Consider the following 20,443-nt stretch of genomic DNA (forward strand, 5'->3'; position numbering starts at 1 on the left):
AAAAGTTTGTTTTATTTTTGTAATACACACCAAATTGTCAGAATTGCCCTTTTCCCGCCTCATTCACCATTTAACCCCTTTGTTAATAGTTATGCCACTACTCCTGTCCTCCCTAACCTATGCATATAGTATAGACCACCAGGTGATTTTGTGTCCGTGATTACCACGCAGGTATAAACGACCGTGTCGGTGTCTGGCATGAGATAGGAGAGTGTCTAAGGGTGCTGGACAAGATAAAACTCATAATCTTGCCTAGGCGTGGACGGGTTGAGGGTGGAGAGGCACAGTTAATGCTGAGGAAGACACACAAATAGGCTTTCGCAGTATTCGAGTTTGCCCAATTTAAAAGTGCACACGATATTTTCTGTCTCGAATGACAGGTTGCTACCGTCTTATACCGTCGCAGGCAAAATCAAAACAATGGAATGGAAACCTGCGGAATCGACTGATTCAATATTGATTCATGAATTTGAGTCCATCCCTTTTTACTAAATCATCTGTACTTAGACCAATTATACCATATTTAAGAAAGTAATACAACGTGTCCTTTTAATTAATGGTAGGACTTATCGCAGTGTTGGATCCACCAACAACAGATGTGACACTTCATTCTAACGTTTTATTATTTGCAGAACTCTAGAAAGTGCATTTTTATGGTGTTGATGTGTAAAGATTATATACTATATTGATGAATTTCGAAAAGTACATGTAAGCATATAAAATCCATATGTGCCCTATTACAATGTCACCTTTTAGAAAATACAAAACGAATTTGTTTTAATTGCAAACGTCTATATCAAGTGGTCTAGGAAAATTACATGGCATATTAATCTGGCTACACCAGAAGCTGGTATCTGTTAAACCGATTATTTGGTTTAAGAGAACTTTGCGCATACTTGGCTCGCTTGTGATGCAAAAAACCCTCCATTGTCAAGCAAAGCATGACAGGCTGCAGTGAAACGTGTATTTCAATAATTAATGTCTACCCCTGCCTTTCAGTAATTACACAGGAAGCCTTATCCATCCATACATCCACCTTTTCTTCCATCCGTCCTTCTTCCATCCACCCTTTTATCCTTCCACGCATCCTTTCATCCATTCATCCACACTTTCAACAATCCATCCTGCATCCATCCACCCTTTCATCCTTCCATCCATACATCCATCCTTTGGACATCCACATTTCTATCCATCCACCCATCAATCATCCACCCACATTTTCACACATCCATTCATCCATGCAACATTTTATACATCAATCTTCATATTCTTCATAAGTTATGGGGTTATTTAAACTAGTAAAGTCACTGTGCAATATTGTGCCTATGCATGGTTCTGTGTGTCATCCACATGTGCCTTATTAGTGTTTTACAACAGTACATGCACTCACATTCTAAGACCTTGACCTCATTGTGTATGTTGTTTAAAAAAGTTTCTAAGCAGCTGCCTGCGTCCATCTGAGAGTGGCTTCAATAAGATATATTGTCCACCATTGTATAGTTAGAAAGGAATATATTCTTTATAATGAACAGTTGCAAATAACTCTCTCCAAAGCTTTATAAAACTCTACGGCTTAGTGTACATTGTCAAACAAGGGGAGGGCTCTCTGTGTGTGGGCGGGGGGCTCTGTGTGTGGGGGGGGCTTTCAGTGTGTAGGGGGGGCTTTCAGTGTGTGGAAGAGGCTCTCGGTGTGTGCGGGCTCTCTGTGTAGGGGGTGGCTCGCAGTGTATAGGGGAGGCTTGCAGTGTGTGTGGTGGGGCTCGCAGTGTGTGGTGGGGCTCGCAGTGTGTGAGGGGGCTCTGTGTGGGTATGTGTTGGGGGACATTTGTGAAAGATAAAGCTAGTGGCATTGCAAATAACAATGCCATTTATTTATGTTTAAAAAAAAAATGGTCACAAGCTTTGCCAATAGCTCAAACTTTAACAAAGGCAAAACCATTGCATTGTAAATGCTTGTTTTATATATCTGGATGCAATGACAGAAGCAGCAAAATACCAGTGGGGCGGCACTCTATGCTGAGGACAGATTTTTAGCTATTGCGTTTTGAAACCAAGCCCTTAATTACAACTGCCACGTCCCTTTGAGAGACCCTTCCCAACCCCCATATGTTTTTTCATCTCACTATAGCCCTGCTTAGCGCACAGCCCTGCTGCTCGCCGCTCTGAGAGGCAGTGCATCTGAGTATGCATCATAACACCAACAGAAGGCAGGCCTGTGCAGGGCCGCCCTCGTCAGCCAGTCTCCTGTGTGGTATATAAATAAATAATACCGGGACTATTTTTGACTATATTAACAATAACAGATAGCTCAATAAATAAGAGGCAGGATCCGATGTATCCGAGTCAAAAGGATTTATTCAGGCAAAAGGGAAGGGACTGGAACGGGACAGCCTGAAATAAAATAGGAAGGAAGGAAGGCAGCTGCAGCGCTTCATCGACAGTGCAGCATATATATAGTAAAACATTACATTACATTACATACAGTAGGCGTAACTTATGACAAACGTAAGATAAGAACACATGGGTGGAAAAAGAAGGCATGTACAGGGCGTGCACTGAGACATGTGATGTGAACGTCACAGAAGTGTCATGAAATGGGGCGGAAACATGAAGGGGGCTACCTGAGAGCAGCTGGGACCTTTAACCTAGTGGTGCGCGCAAACGGGCAATGACGTGTTACCGGGGAGAACTGGGGGCTATGACTTCTGCACTAGAAGAGGAGACTAAAGTCTGCGGTGTCAGGACGACATGTACCTATAGCATATCTGGTATCTGGTGTTTGGAGTACATGTCGATAGAATCCAAAAGTTATCAGGGCAAAAGCTACTTGACACTAAGGCTGGTGCATGCATATATTCTACATGTATTGCGTGTGCTAGGAATATGCTATGAATATTAATACAGTAATTCTTGCATGGAGACAGAAAGACTAGACCATAGCTGAAACTGTTGATACGGTTCAGTAGCTTAGGAATGCGAAGAAGGAAAGCTGGACTGATAACTAGAAGCATAACATACTCTTGGCAGACAGGCAGGCAGAGCCAGGCCGGGCACCGCGCTGCTTGGCAGGAAGTAAGTGAAGGGTCAGGGATGCAGGTGGGGGCTGCTTCGCTCCTCGGAGTGGGTTCAGGAGACTGGAGCTTGAATCTGGTGTCCGGGCCCTTTTGAGGCCTAGAAAACGGGGACAATTCAATGAAATAACGTGCACACTGTAAAACGTGGCAACATAGGCCTAATACTCGTTGCTTTCACGAGAACTGGAAACTGGCATACTAGAGCTGGACACAACTATAATTGCGTCTTTAATCGATCATAGGGGGATATATATGCATATCGATCATGCACATATAACATAGGATGGGGGACACGTAGGCACATATAACATGGCAAAATTCACTTTTCCACATTCCCTCCTTGTGCCCTACGTTTCCATCAGGAAACATCAATATTCATGATACCATCTATCTGTTCATATAGCATCATTTGCTCGTCTCGAATTGTCTTGGAACGGGACTTAGGACTAGGAATACAAGAGGTAGCACACATGCCGCAAATCGCAGGGCCACATTGTAAACAGAGGCAGCAACTGAATATGATCATTACTGCTATACCTAGGAATGACAATACTTTCCATCCCCAGGCAGATATGATACTCCAGAGCCAACCGGACCATGTCCAGGTGCCTGGATTCTGGTGTAACTGATGGGCAATTTTATGAAGTCTGGTTATAGCTGAATAAACAGACGGTGCGTTATTAGGAATGAAAATGCAGCAACTAGATCCGATGACTCTACAAGCTCCTCCTCTATCGGCCAGTATGACGTCAAGAACGAGACGATTTTGGAGCACGACAAAACGCATAGCAGATTGCTCTTCGGTTAAGTTACCTAGAGCGGAAGTAGTCTCATTCACTACTGCTTCAAGGGTTCTGGTTAACCTACGTATTAGCTTACTATTCTGGACAGGACCTATAAAGAAAAAGAAACCTTTATTGAAATCTTGATACTGTTCTAAAGCAGTTTCAGTTTGATCGACAATTGGGGACTCGGTCTCCCTTTTATGTCTAATGTGTACTAGATGTGTGTTTCGGTGATAATCGGATGGGGCTAGAAAAACTGGTGGCAGTAGGAAAGCAATATAACATGTTCCATCCCAATCGAGGGGCAGACGAACATATGCGGTCTGACCACAAACAAAATAAGAATGACGTGAGGCTTTAAAAATAGATTTCCCACTGTCACTATACTCGACCACAGTAGTACAATCACTATGTCCTACATGTGCGGAACCATTCTTTCTGACACATAATTCGCCTTTGACTGGTAGAACTGAAATAGCAGGCAAATCTGGAGTAGTATCGGACTGAACATTCAAGACCATGAAATTCGAGGAATAATTACCTAGATCATATACTTCATTTTCTAGATCTAATCCTGTTCTATGAGAAAGACCTTGCTTGTCTGGAAAACATGTTCGATTCAAAAGGGACATATCAGTTGAGGATGACGTTAACGTGGACCATGCTCCACACGAACCATTATGTGAAAACGGATAGGGAAAGAGTGGCAGAACTCCCTTCGGTGTCTGGAAAGGGGGGAGTCGACCACACACCCAACAATTAGTGGCATTGCTGGTCTGGTGTGAATAGTGCAACATTCGGATAAAAGTATTATTACGCATAGCAAGACGATAGGATAACTCGTGAGGAGGCAGATCACTAAATGTGTGCTCTACTGTAACATTAGAAAACATATGTACATGTGAAATAGGAAAACATAAATGTAATGCATAACTTATGCATGTAACCATAAGACTCAGGGACAATAAAAGAACAGAATGATGATACATCTCTTAGAGTTTTGACTAACTCTCTCACTGTGTGGGTCTATCTCATACATGTCAGGAACCAGTCTAACCGTTTCACCCGAGAGGGACTTAGACAATTAAACTGGCTGACTTACTAGACCTCAACTTGGATTTATACTCCTGCTGCGGAGTTTTCTCTAACAGGGGAAGTTTAGATTCATTGTCTGGGCAGTCCTTGAGAACGGGGCAGTCCTTGAGAAAAGTTTTTGCTTTGAGTCCATGGAATTTCTTGACGTGGCTCGCGTGTAGCCACCCTTTTCTGTTTTCCACTTTCACCGCAGTCCGGGTGGTGAGAAGAACGAGGCGGGGTTCCTTCCAACGAGGCTCCAGCGGACTTGAACGATCAAAGTTCCTTATAAGAACCAGGTCACCTGGAACGACCTCATGCGGTTTTACTTCGGTGTTGTCTGGAAATGCAGCGGCAACCTGTGAACGACAAGATTGTAGTGCAGACATCAAGGAGGCAAGGTAATCTGTCAGCATATTACTGTCAACATCAGTTATTGTACGGGGTCTAGGTGTACCCCACATGTTAGGGGGACGACCAAACACTATCTCATAGGGAGATAGACCTGAACGGGAGTGAGCAACCATTCTCATATAAAAAAGGGCGACTGGCAGTGCTACCATCCAATCTACACCTTTCTCTGCACACACTTTTGCAATGCGGATTTTCAGGGTCTGGTTATGTCTCTCTACGAGACCGGCTGCTTCAGGATGTCGTACACAATGGAACTTCCACTGGTACCCTAACAGAAGAGAAACTTGTTTCATGAGCTCGGATGAGAATGGCTGGCCGTTATCTGAATACACGACCCTAGGTAATCCATAGCGGGGAAAGAACTCACGAACCAACTGCCTGGCAGTGGTCACAGCTGTGTAATCTGGAACTGGATATGCTTCTGTCCACCTGGACAAAGCGCATACAACTACAAGGACATACTTGAAACCTCGACATCGCTCCATCTGAATATAATCCATCTGGAGGACTTCAAAAGGGTGGTCAGGAGGATGGAATCCACCTTGTTCCACCGGAACACCTTTACCTGGATTGAACTGACAACATATCATACAGGTACGTACTTTCTGCTTGGCTGCTGCTCGTAAATGCTTATTGAACCAGAGGTTCTGGATACTGTCTAACATGGCTTTTTCTCCTAGATGTGCTGGACTATGTGCGGTATTAATAATGACTTGAACCATAGAGTCAGGGAGAAACCATGTGGCTTTTCCCTTCGTCAACCATCCTTGATCTGTCTGGACCCCTCCTTGTTCGGACCATTTCTTGATTTCATCGGGGGTAGCATGTAACTGTATATCTATGACATCTTGTGTAGGGTCCTTAACTGTCATACACGTAGTCTGATCTGGAGCGAGTGTCTGTGTCGTGTTAACTGGAATGTCTGGAGTCTGAGCTGTAAGCTTGGCTGTTCGATCTGCTAGATCGTTACCTTGGGAAATTATATCAGTGACTTTCGTATGTGCCTTGCACTTCATGATAGCGATAGCTGTCGGTAAATGTATTGAATCTAACAGAGCTTGAATGAGGAGACCATGCTGAATCTTGGTTCCATGAGAAGTCATGAAACCTCTTTCTTGCCAGAGCACTCCAAAGTCGTGTACGACTCCGAATGCATAACGTGAATCGGTGTATATATTTACTTTCAGGTTCTTGGCACGTATGCAGGCTTGGGTCAGAGCGACAAGCTCTGCTGCTTGAGCAGACAGGGTGTCAATACGATGTGTTTCTATAACTTCGGTTTCAGTAGTCACTGCATACGCGGCTACTAGTTCTCCTGTACTTGTTCTCATACATGAACCATCCACATAAAGTGTCAGGTCGGGGTCAGGTAATGCAATGTCTGTCAAGTCTTGTCTTGGCTTTGTCATGGTGTTAACAACTTCCACACAGTCATGTGTGGCAGGATTTGAAGTAACTGACGGTAACAGTGTAGCTGGATTTAAAATGTTGCAGCGCCTGATTTCTATGTGTGGCTGAAACAGTGTCAGTTCATAACCTGTTAAACGTGCAATTGTCAAGTGCTGAGTCTGTGTTCGGTTTAAAAGAACTTCCACGGAGTGTGGAACTTGTACTGTCAGGGAGTGTCCTAACACTATGGAATCACTTTGTCTGATAGCTAGTGCTGTGGCTGCAACTGACTTGAGGCACGCAGGCAGAGCCTGGGCCACCGGATCTAATGTGCTAGAGAAATAAGCACAGGGCTTGTATTGTCCTGCTTGATCTTGTGTGAGAACAGATAATGCAGTACCATCACGTTCAGTAACAAAAAGTGTGAAAGGCTTACTGTAGTTCGGTGTTGCTAGAACAGGTGCTTGGCATAAAGCTTTCTTTAACTCATTAAAAACAAGTGTATGTTCCTGGGTCCAAGGGAGGACAGTCGATACGGCTGCCTCCTGTGTCGTTAACTGTATCAGTGGCTTGGCTAGAAATGCATACTGAGGAATCCATTGTCTGCAGTAAGAAGTGAGGCCGATAAAAGCTCGTACCTCCTTCTGCGTCTTGGGCTGTGGAAGACATGCTATTAACTGGATACGGTCAGGTGTCAACTGCCTACCCCTCTTGGACAGTAAGTGTCCCAAGTAGACCACTTGCTGGACACAGAATTGCAATTTGGAAGGGGACACCTTGTGCCCCATCTCAGCCAGAAAATACAGGACTGTAAGTGACGCACGTTCGCAGTCACGTTCAGAACGGGCTGTGATTAGTAGATCATCGACATACTGGAGCAGGGCAGTGTCAGTTGGCATGTGAATATTGTCTAGTTGTCTCTTAAGTGCTTGACTGTAAATGCTAGGACTTTCTGTGAAACCTTGAGGTGCTCGTGTGAATTTATAGCTTCTTCCATTTAAACAGAATCCGAAAAGGAACTGGCTGTCTGGATGAATGGGGACACTGAAAAATGCGTTCTTGAGATCGATAACTGTAAAGAACGTAGCTTCTGAATCAATGGCTGTCAATAGAGAAGAAATATCTGGGACCACTGGGTACTGTGGTATAATACATTTATTAAGTTCTCGAAGGTCAATCACTAATCGATAAACTGGAGGTGCATTTGGATCAGTACGTTTCAGGACTGGAATGATAGGAGAATTACATACATTGGAGTCAGTTTCTACAACCACTCCTTGGGCAATAAGTTCGTCAATAATTTTGGATAAGGCTGCTACAGCCTCAGGTGGCAATTTGTACTGTCTGATTCGTGGTAAAACAACACCTTTCTTTAGAGTCACACGATGGGGTGTGATATGCATACAACCTACATCAGTTGGACCTTGCGCCCATAAATGCTGTGGTACATTCAATAATCTTGGATCAAAATCACGTAATACATAATGACCTTTGAAATCACGGAGAAACAGACGGACCCATTCTGGGGAGCAGCATATGACTGCTCCTAATTCTTTCAGTGTTTTAATGCCTAACAAATTCTCTGGGCAAGATTTCGTGAGTAACAGGTCTGTGGTTCGGGACAATGGACCAACTTCTAGAGTAACTGGTTTCGATATTTCATTAACAATAGGCTTTCCTGAAAAACCAAGGGAAACATTTCTAGAGCCTGAGAGCGGAGCCCCTGGAACCTCGTCATGATTGATGGTAGTCCTACTTGCCCCTGTATCAATCAGAAACTTTCTGTCTTTCCCTAATACTTGACTGTGTACATAGGGACCCTCTTGATCTACAGGTATCTCGATGAGAGGCAAGCCTACCTCCCTCTCTAGGCTGTTTCATGAATATGGCTGATAATCTGGATACTCTGACTGTGCATACTGGTACATCTGCTGTGTAACATGCTGTGTTGCAGCTATAGGCTGCGGTACTGTGACTGTCTGTTGTGCATTCTGTGGTGGCTGTGAAGTCTGTGAAACTTGTTCTTGTCTAGGCGGACGTGGTCTTTCTTTCGTTTTACCAGTAGCTATGTTGTGTTTCAGAACTGCACATTCGTTTATAAAATGACCTGGCTGTTTACAGTAATTGCATGTCCCTTTAACGGGAACTGCAGGATGACTGGCTTGATTCGGACCCCTCTTCTGACTGTCTTGTGGAAAAGACTGTGCAACTAATACTTTCATTTTCGTGTCTTTCATACGTCTCCTTTCGTGTTCCTGCTCTTCCCTGATTCTGTTCTGATGGTACTGGAGCATCTGGAGCATCTGTGACGGAGTATTAGCTTGCCAGGTACTTTCGACTTTCAATACTCGATTTTTAACTTGTGGACTTGAATTCTCGACTAGTTTGGTAACAAAAAGATGAGGATACGACTCACTACTTGTTTTCAGACCACTATTAATAATGAAACATTTCTCAAATCTAGAATAAAAATCACTAGTATCCTCGTCTTGTTTCTGTTTACATGCTGAGATGGCATCCCAATCTTCCTTTTTCGTGGCTAGTAATCTTGGCAAAACTTGTATCAATAATTCGGGCAAAGCTTTAGCTTTATCCCCAAGACCGGTACCTGGTACTCGTGAATTATCTTCAGCTTCTAGAGCTGTCCAATCTATCTTTTTCTCTCCCACCTCCCATTCTTTTTCTTTGAGTTTTTCATATATGCCCGCAGGCAACAGGACCTTTAACATTTTAATGATATCAGGATACGTGTATTCTCCCATACGGAGCATGTCCTTTAGTTCACGGTGGAACCCTGCTGGATCTTTATCATGACAGGGAATTAACTTTTTCATTTCTAAGAGTTCTATTTTCGTGATAGGGGTGTAAACAAATACTCGTTCTAGACCACCACCCTCTTTCTTGACTGGATGTACTTCTCGTAACGGATTCTGTCTGTCTATGTAGAATGATTTACTTTCTGGGGGTGAGACGTGAACAAAATGTGGATTCAGAAACGTTCGGTATTTGTGGCGCTGTTCTAGAATGACGCTAATTAAATCGGTACCTAGACCTTTCCATCTGTACTGGAGTAACTCGTTTAATACATCATGTAAAGGACCTGGATCAGAATGCTGATCCTCATACAGTGTAATGAGGTGCTGGATCATATACATACCCACCAGTCGTTGCTCGGCTGGAGGCAGTTTCAGAAACGTTTGGGCCACTATTTCGTCTGGAAAAGTGGTAGAATCACTAGTCCATCGGACTGCTGATCGGGCTAGTTCTTGTTCATGCATGGTACTAAGCTCGCTATAACCTATTCGTGATTTCAGGATGTGATCGGTAGCTTGGAATACTTGCTCAAGAGAACACTGTTCTGGTGCTGGAGGAGGAAAAGCTTTCTTGTAATCTAGGCGTGAATGTCGGTCGAAAGTCTAGTTCTACCTACATATGCTATTCTGTCGGGATTCTCGTTGTCTACCTCTTCAGTAGAAGAGTCATACTCTTTCTCGGTTGCTTGTTATGCTTCTCGTTTCTCGTGTATATTTATGATTTCCCTACGAATCTTCTTGTACATACTCTCTATGCAACCTTGTGTCTTGTGTTTTCCATCGGCTATATTGTCACTCCACCTAGTCAGGACTTTCAGTTCTTCTTGATATTTTTCTGGACAATCTTGCTCTCTTATTAAACAGTTAATCAGGAACTTTAAAATCATGAGCTGAGTCTCGACTTTTCTTTGAACCATGGCTTCGTGAATACTTCCTGGATTCACTCCTGTACGGATAAAACGGTATATTCTGTCTAGATGTTCTCCCATATCGGGCAGGGTGTCCAAATAGCTGGCAACCCGTCTTAAACGTAATGAATATATGACCATGTGATCCTCGCCTGGAACTGGATCATAACGACATTCAGTAAGACCTCGCATGATATCTACGTATGTAGACACTTTTGGCGTACGCTGTAACGCTAGTTCATGTAGCGTCAGACGTCTTGGTTGAGGCGGGGTACGAGGAGAACCTCCCCCCGCGGCTCCTAAACTAGAATCGTCGGTGAATACTGTACGGGCTGGTAGAGTGACTGGCAAAACGGGTACATGTACTGTGGGCTGGGCCGGGGGTGCTGTAACAGGTACTGTAACATTAGCTGGACCCACGGGACCAGCGGCTGGAGGAACAGGAATTACATTATTAACGGGAGCAGGCGGGACAAGATTTGCATAGGCTGGTACTGAGTCGTCCAAATAGGACGAAAGAAAAATATCAGCTGCGGTTGGTTTATGATGTAGCTTAGTCGGGACCAATGGTGGCGGTAAATTACAGGGTGCTTCCGGGGTTGCTTTTGGCAAGCCCTCGGCAAGAAGAGGATACATGCCTTTAATAAGGGCATTTCTCTGTCTGTCTGACTGTTCTGCTCTAACTCGTTCACCTTCTTCGATTAGTTCCCTTTCTTGGGCTTTCTCTGAGGATTCCCTACTTAATTCTGTTTTTCTGAATTCTTTTTCGGTTCTTTTATGAGATTCTTTGCGCCATAACTCGATGGCATCTTTCTGGGACTGTCTGGCTTTCTTTTTCCATAATGCTTCTTCTACTCGCATGATGCACTCGGCATCCCATGTACCTGATACGGGCCATCTATATTTCTCTTCTAGTTCTTTAGTATAGTCCGCCCATAAGTCTAGATATATTATGGCATCTAAGCCATGCTTGTGATACATAAAATGCCCTGGACTGTCCCTAGGAGGGACAGGAACTGCTTCTTCGAGTAACCCTTTTCTGGTCTTTAACTGACGTAATTTCGAGAACAGAGGTATTTTCGGTAATACACTTGGAACACAATACACAATAATCACAGTAATAATATAGCAAACAAATCTCTCATACCACGACATAAAAATACATAAATAACAGTTTGAACAGAATACTACCTGATACACATACACATGAATTTCTCGAGAACGGACTTACTAGAATTACTGGATGCACTGCTAAAACAGTACAGAACATACCGGTCCCATAAAGAGACACGTCAGGACCCATATCCACCTAGGTGGATACTTCGTAATGGATCTGTGTACCCAAACCCAACGGACCAGGAACAAACTAATGATCCTGTCTAGATACTTCCCCCGCGACGGTACTCACCGGGAAGCAGAAACTGGAAGGCCTCGGACTGGACTGGACTGCTACGACGTCGGACTACGAACTTCGGAAACTTCGGTTACAGGTGGGCCTCCGGATACCTCGGACCTTGCTCTCTCGGCTTGGGCTCTGGTCGGGACGAACCGCATTCCACACCGCTTCGTCTGGATGTCGGACCGCAGTCTCCGTTTCCTCCGTGGGCCTGAGGGAGACTTGAAGCAGAAATATCTGCCGGTGCGCAGTAGAGTTCCGTCACGGCTGCAGAGGGTCAGGGGGCCTGCGTAGCATCGCCAGCGCGTGAGGAAGGGGCTCGTCCCTATTCGGGCGCCATTATGTGGTATATAAATAAATAATACCGGGACTATTTTTGACTATATTAACAATAACAGATAGCTCAATAAATAAGAGGCAGGATCCGATGTATCCGAGTCAAAAGGATTTATTCAGGCAAAAGGGAAGGGACTGGAACGGGACAGCCTGAAATAAAATAGGAAGGAAGGAAGGCAGCTGCAGCGCTTCATCGACAGTGCAGCATATATATAGTAAAACATTACATTACATTACATACAGTAGGCGTAACTTATGACAAACGTAAGATAAGAACACATGGGTGGAAAAAGAAGGCGTGTACAGGGCGTGCACTGAGACATGTGATGTGAACGTCACAGAAGTGTCATGAAATGGGGCGGAAACATGAAGGGGGCTACCTGAGAGCAGCTGGGACCTTTAACCTAGTGGTGCGCGCAAACGGGCAATGACGTGTTACCGGGGAGAACTGGGGGCTATGACTTCTGCACTAGAAGAGGAGACTAAAGTCTGCGGTGTCAGGACGACATGTACCTATAGCATATCTGGTATCTGGTGTTTGGAGTACATGTCGATAGAATCCAAAAGTTATCAGGGCAAAAGCTACTTGACACTAAGGCTGGTGCATGCATATATTCTACATGTATTGCGTGTGCTAGGAATATGCTATGAATATTAATACAGTAATTCTTGCATGGAGACAGAAAGACTAGACCATAGCTGAAACTGTTGATACGGTTCAGTAGCTTAGGAATGCGAAGAAGGAAAGCTGGACTGATAACTAGAAGCATAACATACTCTTGGCAGACAGGCAGGCAGAGCCAGGCCGGGCACCGCGCTGCTTGGCAGGAAGTAAGTGAAGGGTCAGGGATGCAGGTGGGGGCTGCTTCGCTCCTCGGAGTGGGTTCAGGAGACTGGAGCTTGAATCTGGTGTCCGGGCCCTTTTGAGGCCTAGAAAACGGGGACAATTCAATGAAATAACGTGCACACTGTAAAACGTGGCAACATAGGCCTAATACTCGTTGCTTTCACGAGAACTGGAAACTGGCATACTAGAGCTGGACACAACTATAATTGCGTCTTTAATCGATCATAGGGGGATATATATGCATATCGATCATGCACATATAACATAGGATGGGGGACACGTAGGCACATATAACATGGCAAAATTCACTTTTCCACACCTGGCTCATCTACCCAGCTATCCATCCTATTGTTCTGCATTTCAGCCATCCGTCCATCCAGCCATCTATCCAGTTCATCTCTGTTCCCTGGCCCTGCCTTCCAACTATCCACCCAGTTGGTCTACCTGCCTTTCTCTCTACTTTTTTATCAATGCACCCACCCACTCTGTTGCGTTCCCTGTCTCTAGGACCCTATGTTCACCCATCCATTCATCCAACTTTCCACCAATCATTCACCCTGTTGATCTCTTAGTGTCTTTCAGTCTATCCATCATTTTCACTCTCTACTTTATTGATCCGTTCATCCATCTGTCCTCCCGTCCACTCACTATCCACTCAGCCAACATCCATATGAGCGTCTGTCCATCCACCATTCAACCAATCATTCATGCACCGACCTAGTTCATTCATCCATATCCAACATGCCTATGTCCGTCCATCCATCCATCCAGTCTGCTCTCTTTGCCAGTCGACCACGTTGCAAATTGTTTCATGTTCCTATGTGTCATCCTGTCTTCTACCTGCTTGCTCTCTCTCACTCTTTCTTTGGATCACGTCGCCCTCTATCTATCTATTCTGTCTATTTACGGTCTACCTGACTGTCTCTCCCTTTGCCTGTCCCTGTATCCTTTCAATCCTTGTCCCTCCAGCTCTCTCTCTCTCTGGGGGGATGTATGACGTTAAAACGCATACTTTTACAACGCATACCGTTACAACGGGACTTTTACAACGCAAATACTATTACAACGCATGTATTTACAACGCATTTTTTTACAACGCAGGTACCTTTACAACGCATACCATTACAACGTAAGTATTGGTAAGTATATATAATTTTTTAATTGTATATTATTTAAAATTATTTTTATTTAATGTAATTGTATTTATTTTAATTTAATTTATTTTAATTTAATTTTATTTAATTAATTTAATTTATATTTATTTTTATTTTATTTTTTTCTTGTACCCCTTTATCTAAAATTCCCAAAACTGACCCTGAACCCTAAAAATACCCCTTTACCCAAAAACCCAAAACTGACCCTGAACCCTAAAAATACCCTTTTACCCAAAAACCCAAAACTGACCCTGAACCCAAAAAATACCCCTTTACCCAAAAACTGAAAACTGACCCTAAACCCTAAAAATACCCCTTTACCCAAAAACTGAAAACTGACCCTGAACCCTAAAAATACCCCTTTACCCAAAAACTGAAAACTGACCCTGAACCCTAAAAATACCCCTTTACCCAAAAACTGAAAACTGACCCTAAACCCTAAAAATACCCCTTTACCCAAAAACTGAAAACTGACCCTGAACCCTAAAAATACCCCTTTACCCAAAAACTGAAAACTGACCCTAAACCCTAAAAATACCCCTTTACCCAAAAACTGAAAACTGACCCTGAACCCTAAAAATACCCCTTTACCCAAAAACCCAAAACTGACCCTGAACCCTAAAAATACCCCTTTACCCAAAAACCCAAAACTGACCCTGAACCCTAAAAATACCCTTTTACCCAAAAACCCAAAACTGACCCTGAACCCTAAAAATACCCCTTTACCCAAAAACCCAAAACTGACCCTGAACCCTAAAAATACCCCTTTACCCAAAAACCCAAAACTGACCCTGAACCCTAAAAATACCCCTTTAAAAAAAACCTAACATATAACATTTTAAATATAATTATATACTTACCAATACTTACGTTGTAATGGTATGCGTTGTAAAAGTACCTGCGTTGTAAAAACATGCGTTGTAAATAAATGCGTTGTAATAGTATTTGCGTTGTAAAAGTTCCGTTGTAATGGTAGTGCGTTGTAAAAAATGCGTTGTAATGGGTGTTTACCTCTCTGGGGCATTGCTCTATATTGATTTATCTCTTCATTTCTCCATGAACAAGTTGTTGAAGATGAATCCTGCTGTCCACGGTTTTAATCCCAGCTTCAACACACAAACTACTTTAAACCCGCATGCCTCCAATGATACATTACATTTCCGTGAAAAACAGCAGAGTTTGTCTGGATTATGTCTGGTTTCCACTAGGCCCACACCCAGAATTTGAAGAACATTTTCTTTAACAATGAAAGCGAAGTATCAGATTAGTAGCAAGGGTTGTAAGAAATGGTGGATCTATTGACGAGTGTAATAAAGATAATTGAACTCAGATTAGTAGCAAGGGTTGTAAGAAATGGTGGAATTATTGACATATGTAATACAGTTAATTGAACTAATTTCATTTTCATTTCAATAATCTTTGTTCGATTTTAAATAGATGATAAAACCAATATAAAAAACATGCAGATAAAAAACAGATATCATAAATGATATCCCTTAATAACATTCTCAGTTCATTGATCTATACTAATATAATAAAGAGAGAGCCCAAACCTTTGAGGCGGGTAATCTCAGGAACCACAGCACCAATCACAACACCCAATACAGTGTTGGAAAGGGCAGTTGCAGCAGAAGGACATAGGCTATGCAGACACCCACCATATACATTTAAAAGGTAAAAGAACCGTGCCAGCAAAGTAGTCCCTTGTGGGCGTATCTGCGTTGTGCTGTGGGCGTGAGCTGTGGGCGTGACAAACGCTGGGGGCGTGTGGTACGTTCGCCCTTCATGCCATGTCTCATATCGTGTGCTAATCCCACCCTGCTCCCTTTAAATACCCCTGCACCCCATAATCATAACCCACCCTTACTCCTTAAAATACCCAAACACCCTTAAACACTAACCCATCTTAACCCTATAATTATACCCTGTACCCCAAAACCCAAACCTATCCCTAAACCCTAAAAATACCCCTGTACCCCAAAACCCAAACCTAGCCCTGAACCCTATAAATACCCCTGTACCTCAAAACCCAAACCTACCCCAGAACCCTAAAAATACCCCTGTATCCCAAAACCCAAACCTAGCCCTGAACCCTGAAAATACCACTGTACCCCAAAACCACCCCTGAACCCTAAAATACCCCTGTACCCCAAAACCCAAACCTACCCCTGAACCCTAAAAATACTCCTGTACCCTAAAACCCAAACCTAGCCCTGAACCCAAAAAATAACCCTGTACCCCAAAACCCAAACCTACCCCTGAACCCTAAAATACCCCTGTGCCCCAAAACCCAAACTTAGCCCTGAACCCTAAAAATACCCCTGTATCCCAAAACCCAAACCTAGCCCTGAACCCTAAAAATACCCCTGCACCCCAAAACCCATACCTATCCCTAAACCCTAAAACTACCCCTCTACCCCATAACCCAAAACTATATCTGAACCCTTAAAATACCCAAACACCCCAAAACATATACCTCAGTACCCCAAAACATATACCCCTATACCCATACTTACCGTATCCAAACATTAAAAAGAAACATGCTTTTACCATTCATGCATTTACAACGAATTTCGTTGTAAATGTATGCATGGTAAAAGCATATAAAATGTAATGCCATGCGTTATAATGGCATTGCGGAGTCATGGTACTTTCGTAATGAAAGTATGCGGAGTGATGGTATGCGGAAAGAAAGTTGCGGAATAATGGGTGTTTACCCTCCCCCGGTAAGTACGTTGGTGGCACGGCGGCCCACATCTCCAGCAACATACTCATATTTTTTCACCACCCATTTGAAAAATGCACAGGTCACTCTCATTGATGGCCAGCACCGACATAAGCTTTTAGATACACCTCCCGCCACAAGTTCTAGAATTGCGAACTTTAGAGCTGGGGAGCTACGTTCAAATCGCGGCATCAGCTCAACATCCTGTGATTCCAGGCAAATCGCTTTGTCTCCCCGTGCCTACCAGAAATGAATGTGTTCTTCTGTAATGTAAATTGTGCTCATGCCATGTTGTCGAGTTCGCGCTATATAATATTGCAAGGAAAAATAAAGTAGGGAAACTCGAGTTCACACACTACTGAACATGCACTCTTAAGTGCATCAGCAGTGCACTGTGAATCGGAGCGTTTCACAGGCCTGTCACAGATAAGAAATGCTATCAAAACCAAATCCTACAAAACAATATACTACTGGCCAGCAGCAATTCATACGCGGACAACGTCGGGACGGGCTGCTAGTTTTAGATAAAAGCATTAAAATCAAAGTTAATCCATCACAAGAAACTTTCAGATTAAAAGTAAATGTAAAAACGGACCCCTCAGATCATCACAGCTTCCCTACTGGCTCCCCTCCTTTAATTTTCTGCTATGAATGGCCATTTTCTAAAAAACTGTTTTTATTTTTATGTGAAATAACATAGATACCAAAACAATATTCAGCAGGTATATATCCTATATCTCCCTTATATGTGGTGTAGATATTGAATACAATTGGTGGGAATATGGAATATACAACTTTACATTTCACTATTCCTAGGTCTCTCGTACTGGTCTCCCCCTCACACTAACCATCGCACACCTCACTCAATGGACTCATGATCTGGGACTCTGGGCTCTACTCCCATATGATCCTGTAAAATCAATTGCGTGATATCCGTGCCTCCATCGTCTAACTCTAGACCCTAATATCTTAGCCAGGGTTGCCAAATCTTCCGAAATTTCTTGAAACACCCTCTTGCCTGGTATACTGTCGTTTCTGCCCCCATGTACTTGTCCATGCCGGCCCTCCAATATTTCCTAGTTGGTGGGTCTGCTTTTTCCCAGGCTATGTGGTTTTTTGCTACTATTAATCCTAAATTACTCAGCAAGAGGTTATATATGGGCAAGTCGACCTCAGTGTGTATGCCCAGCAGGACGTATTTAGGGTCCATCGGGATTTGTGTCCCATGGACATTAGTCAATTTGTGTACACAAATGACCATTTTAAGGGAAGCACACAGACTGCAACAAATATCTGGGCTGTTTAACATTTGGTGGAGGTTAAAGCCACTCTACATTTCTGAAAGGCTATCTTTTTCAGTGTGGGTTTAAGACAGACCTGTAAAACCTTATGATAAGAACCACAGAAAAATATAAAATGATGCAAAGATTGTTCCACCCTACCACTGCAAGGGCAAGGAGGCAATACACTACCCCACGTGTTAATCTTGTCATAAAAACATACTATACGCCAAACCATACATGACCTAAATCTTTAAAGACAGCACATCTCCCAGCGGGTTAACCCTAGTGTAAGATAGAGAGCAGTATCACATATTGCCAAAGTGGAGTCATAATGCGAATTTTGTGTATACAAACAACATCCTAAATCCTCTGTGAGGGAGTGCGTTCAGCAAACCTCTGCTCAACAACCCATTTTTCAACATTCGTAATTAAACCATGAGTACTAAACAATTCAGGGAGACAGATTTCAACCAGCGATTTACCAACGTAATTCAACAAGGGAATAGAAAGCCCCTTCTCCAAAGTCAGACATTCCCTTAGTCCTTTGTTACTGCCCTATTGAAACCTGCCTCGCCGTTACTCCACAGGCAAACCCAAAGCAGGAGGAGCGCCAATTTAATACTGTCTGAAATGTATTCTAAATTCAGCTCGGTGTGGAGAATGAAATTAGCACTTAAAGGAGGAAGGTTCAGCAATCTCCTGCAAATTCGTTTTTCCTTTATTTGTATAGCAGCAGCATTGTGATATCCCCAACCCCCTGCTCCATATGTAACGGTAGGGAATACATTGCATTTTAAACACTTTAATAAATGGGGAAACTGTGGACCTAGCACCCTTTTTAGCTAAGTTAAAAAGGGAGCCCGCTGTCCTTCCAAGTTTCCGCCGAGCTGTATTTACCAAGATTTACTTGAGTCAAACATCACACAAAGATAAATGAAATTATTAGCCGCGATATGATTTTCACTCGGTTTCAAAACTGTTGGGGCTTTCCTACCAGGTCCGCATGCCATATTATATTATTTCTCAGAAATTATTTTCTGGTCTAAGTTACTCATGAATTATACAAAAGATTCCACCAGCCTACACAATGCACAAGGAGTTCTAGCCAGCAAAACGGCTTTGTCGGCATTTAATAAAGCTGGGACGGCAGAGTTGGCAATTTTCTGCAAATCCCTGGTAGAATTAGTTAAGGAGCCATTCAGATAATGAATATACAGAATAAAAAGCAAGGGGGCCAGCACGCACCCCTGACGCACTCCACTAGCTAGTGGAAAAACATTGGAAAGTTCACCAAATTGGCTTTACCCTACCCTGGTGCCCAGATTTTCATGAACACCATGCAAAAAGTTGACTAATACGACATCTACCCCTGGTTTAATTAACATCAGCCACAACTTGAACTCATTTCACGATCGTACCAGCCCACATCAACCTCTCGACGTAAATCCTTTGGTTAAAAAAGGATATAGGACAGACCTGAACTGTCAGAGGTATTTTTAAAACAAGCTTGTCCAGTCCAATGCATATACTATTTATACTTTTCAAACAAGGAAGTTGAGAGCTACTTATCGTTGTGCCATATAAGGAAGCTTCTTGGTCCATTGTGGGTGTCTAGAAATCAAAATATCAGACAACCAGACATTTTTTAAGTCTCTGGGCATTATTTTTTTTACCTTTTCATGAAAAAATGTGGAGGGGGTCAATCAGAGAATGGGACGAGTTGTGCTCAAGGCATGGATACATCTTAATCCAAATCCGGTATTTGTAAAGTTCAAACTACTCACTCCTAAGGGTTTCAAGGTGCTGGGGTGTAGTGGGGAAATTAAGGGAGCTATTGCCCAGAGTCACATGGTGCTGGGCTGAGCAGCCGCCGGCGATCGAATTGTGAGCCTAGCACTTCAGAGTCAGCCACCCTAGTCGCTGCGCCACACCTCTCCCTTCTGGCTCCCATGACTCATTACAGAAGATTGATGATTTGCTTAGTGGTTTAGAGACAGAATTTGTGCACCAGTATGAGGAAAATGCTTACGGCAGCTGTTGTTGGTTTAATATTTAATTTGAGGACATTCTGTCCAGTGCTATGGCTGATTGGTTTATCCTAAGAAGCCTTTCAGATGGACCTGGCAGTCAAGATGTTTTAAGATTTCTCTTTGGTCAGACTTCTTCCTATATTGTGCAGAGCAGATTGACTTCATATTCTAAAAAACTACACCAGAAATTCACAGAATATGTTACAGAAATTAAA

General features: G+C 43.2%; 1 protein-coding gene across 2 annotated transcripts in view; it reads left to right on the forward strand.

The window, feature by feature from the left end:
• Positions 1-20,443, forward strand: part of LOC144822536 (aldehyde oxidase-like) — a 578,143-nt gene that overhangs the window by 411,974 nt on the left and 145,726 nt on the right. The window lies entirely within an intron of this gene.

Source organism: Lissotriton helveticus, chromosome 3_1, assembly GCF_964261635.1.
Source record: "Lissotriton helveticus chromosome 3_1, aLisHel1.1, whole genome shotgun sequence".
NCBI classification, from domain to species: domain Eukaryota; kingdom Metazoa; phylum Chordata; class Amphibia; order Caudata; family Salamandridae; genus Lissotriton; species Lissotriton helveticus.